This window comes from Hevea brasiliensis, chromosome 16, assembly GCF_030052815.1.
Source record: "Hevea brasiliensis isolate MT/VB/25A 57/8 chromosome 16, ASM3005281v1, whole genome shotgun sequence".
Classification (NCBI taxonomy): Eukaryota; Viridiplantae; Streptophyta; class Magnoliopsida; order Malpighiales; family Euphorbiaceae; genus Hevea; species Hevea brasiliensis.
The window spans coordinates 69,535,268-69,539,256 of NC_079508.1; the positions used below are offsets into that span (position 1 = coordinate 69,535,268).

The window sequence follows — 3,989 nt, forward strand, 5'->3', positions numbered from 1 at the left end:
TAGTTTAATTTTTGGAATTTATTTGTTTTGTAGGATAAATTTGGAGAAATTTGATGTATTTTGATCAGAGTAGCCATTTGGAGGAGATTAGAGTTGAATTGCAAAAATTTTTGAAGTTGAGTAAAAAATGGCTGAGAGTTACACAACCTGCAGCACAACCAATTTAGCTTATGTCGCAGGTTGTGTCGAGCGTCAGATATTCAGGCAGATTGTTACACAACCCGCGACACAACCCGCGACATAACTTATTCAGCTTATGTCATTTTTACTGGAAATGGCTGACATGGCATTTCCGTTACTCTGATTTTGTACCTCACTTTCTCTGGAATCTTCCACCTTTTTACCCATTCTAGGGCAGTCCCCTCACCTATATAAAGTCCCCTTTATCATTTTCTTTCCATAAAGAGGAAGGGAGGCAATTTTTGGCAAGAAAGAAAAGGAGAAAGAGAGGAGCACGTGAAGGGAGCAGCAGCAGCAGCAGGGAGCTCGTTCTGCACTTTTCTGTAGCAGATTCTTCTACATTTTTCTGGGTTTTTCTACTCTTTAGCTTACATTCTCATTATTTCTTCATTTATACACTTGGGTTTGTCTTGAAACTATGATTTATGAGTAGTTGTTTGAGATTCTAGAGATGGGTTTGTAAATATTGTTTTATATTGTGGTTTTGAACTGATTTAGCCATTTAAATGAGTATTGTTACATTTTGATTTATTGCTTGTGAGCTTGTTGCCTTGCTTGATGAATGGGCCCTCATTAAGTTAAGCTTTAATCCTTAATAGATGGACTGAAAAGTGAATATTAGAAATAGATAATCTTGCAATAAACTTTGTTTTCTTAGTGTTAGAGATAAGCTAAGAGGATTAAGGGGAACTTTCCAAAATCAATTAGAGCTTTAATTGGGTTTTTATTAGGTTTGAAATACCGTGAAAACAGGGTTTGATTTAATGAAAACCAACTTTGAGATGCTTGAAAAAGGTTTCAAAAATTTAAGAATTGATTTCCCTCAAAATTGCAATTCTCATGTGCTTGGCTAAATTAGGGATAAACCACATGCAAACAATATGGAAAATCCAATCTCTAGAATCATTTTAATTTTTATTGAATTTAGATTTGATTCCTCCAAAATTTATAAATAGAAATTTCAATTTAAATCTTGGTAATCTAGTTTAATTAATTGTTTGATTTGGCTTAAATTCTTCAAATACCAATTTTAATTTCAAATTTCATTTTACATCTTTAAATTTTGTCATTCTAATTAGCTTATACTTTTATTTCTAATTTAAGCACAATTCCCTGTGGGATCGATATCATTTTTTTAAAACTATACTACTGTGACCCGTGCACTTGTGGATACACAACATCAAGTTTTTGGCGCCGTTGCCGGGGAATTGTTTGTTTTTAAGTTGGATTTTAATTATTTTAAGCTAATTAGAATTTTTATTTTCTTTTATTTTCACTGCTATTCCTTGCTATTCCTTGTGTTTTTCAGGTACTTTTCTTGTTTATGAGACGATCGAAAAGCACAAGTGATACTGAATTGTTGTTCAACCCAGAAATTGAAAAATTCTGTCGAGCCAACAAAAAGGAATACAAGAGAAGAAAGGAAGCAGAAAAAGAAGAACAACAAAGATTTGAGCAAGAGGAGACAATTGAAAATATGGAGAATCAAAATAGAGCTATTGGTGGAAACAATAGAGGAAATGAGCAAAATAGGCAAAATGAAGTGGTTAATCAAAATGATCCTCAAAGAAGATCCATGTTGGATTATGCTTTTCCTAGATGTGCTGATGTGAGAGATAACAGACCTATTATTGGAGCTAATCAATTTGAGTTAAAGACTGGTCTCATTCAAATGGTTCAGAATTCACAATTTGGAGGTAGTCCACTTGAAAATCCTCATTCTCATTTGAAGAAATTTTTGATGATATGTGGTACACAAAGGCAGCCTGGAGTTTCAGATGAAGTAATTCGGCTCACCTTATTTACATTCTCTCTTCGGGATTCAGCATTGGAGTGGTATGACTCACTTCCACAAGCTACTATAGCTACTTGGGAGCAGCTATCTCAAGCTTTTCTATCTCAATTTTTCCCACCTGGGAAGACTATTCATTTGAGGAATTTGATGGTAGCTTTTAAGCCAAGGGATGATGAAACTTTGTATGAATCTTGGATGAGATTTAAGGAGCTTGAAAGGCAATGTCCTCATCATGAAATACCCAAATGGATGATTGTTCAGAATTTCTACACCAGAGTTACTCCAGCCATAAGAAACACAATTGATTCACAAGCAGGAGGAGATTTCATGAGAATGACAAGTGAAGAATGCTATGATTTATTAGAGAAGATTGCTCATAATACCCATTTGTGGGGAAATCCTAGAGCACTTGAGCCAAAGAAGGCTGGGATTTATGAACTTGACTCAATTAGCTACATGAATGCAAGATTTGATCAGTTGACTCAGCTTCTTAGTGATTTTTGCACAAAGGCAACAACCTCAACTCCTACAACTATGCAACAAGTTGCCTACACAGATGGAACTCAAAGTTGTGGAGTTGATTATTCTTCTTATGGTGATGATTATTTGCAAGAACAAGCTGCTTATGCAGGAGGTTATCAACAGAAACCTATGGGAAATTCTTACTCTAATGTGAACAACTCAACATGGAGACCACAAGCAAATTTTGCTCAACAAGGTCAAAGCTCAAATTATCCTCATAACCAGCAGTTTATGCAGCAGAATAGGCCTCAATTTCAGCCCACAAGGCAGCCACAACCTGGATATCAAGCAAGAGCACAACAATCCCTTCCACCTCATGAACCGAAGCCAACCTTGGAAAGCATGATGGAGAAATTTTTTGCTGAACAAAGCAAGATGAATAGCAAATTGGAGGAAGAAATGCAACACATGAGACAAACCATGGATCAATTACAAGTCCACAACCACATGTTGGAGACTTAATTAGCTCAAAAAGCAAGCTCATCAGGCAGCAAATCCTATGGGAAACTACCTAGCCAACCACAAAACCCTCATGAACAATGTAAGGTTGTGACCTTGAGGAGTGGTAAGAAAGTTGGTCAAGAGAGTGAAAACAAGAGAGAAGAAAAAGAGAGCACAAAAGAAGAAAATTTAGTTGAGAGCAAGAAAAATGAAAAAGAAGAAGAAAGCAAAAGTAAGCAAGATGAGGGAGAGAAACCATACATCCCACCTGAACCTTACAAGCCCACCCTTCCCTACCCTCAAAGATTCATCAAGCATAAGCTAGACAAACAATTTGGCAAATTCCTTGAAGTGCTAAAGAAGTTATATATCAATGTGCCATTCACTGAGGCACTATCCCAAATGCTAAGTTATGACAAGTTTTTGAAGGAGATTCTTTCCAACAAGAGAAGGCTAGAAGATTATGACACCATCAACTTGGGAGAGTAATGCAGTGCTATAATTCAGAAGAAGTTACCTCCCAAACTCAAAGATCCGGGTGTGTTTTCCATTCCTTGTCTTATTGGTGATAATTGTGTGGCAAATGCCTTATGTTACCTTGGAGCTAGTGTCAGCCTAATGCCTCTTTCAATATATGAGAAGTTGAATATGGGAGAGTTGAAGCCCACAAACATGTATCTTTCATTGGCTGACCGTTCAATTAAGTATCCATAAGGCATTCTAGAAAATGTGCCTATCAAGGTTGGGAAATTCTACATTCCGGTGGACTTTGTCATTTTAGATATGGAAGAAGACACAAAAGTTCCTATCTTATTGGGAAGACCCTTTTTGCAACAGCTGGTGCATTAATTGATGTAAAGGGTGAGAAATTGACACTTAGAGTGGGAGACGATCAAATGATATTCAACATCAATCCAGCCATGAAAAGGAAACATGAAGAAGTTGAGTCTTGTTTGCGGGTAGACATTATTGATGAGATTGTTCAAGAGCATTTCAGAAAAGGCTATCCACAAGACCCTCTTGAAAATTGCTTAGTCCATGGTGGGAGCAT

At 36.5% G+C, this 3,989-nt stretch overlaps 1 non-coding gene across 1 annotated transcript; it reads right to left on the bottom strand.

Annotated features, from left to right (window-relative positions):
- Positions 1–2,107: 2,107 nt before the first annotated feature.
- LOC131175168 (small nucleolar RNA R71) lies at positions 2,108–2,214 on the bottom strand. The gene has a single exon (XR_009145330.1). It is a non-coding gene; the product is annotated as a small nucleolar RNA R71 (small nucleolar RNA).
- Positions 2,215–3,989: the final 1,775 nt, after the last annotated feature.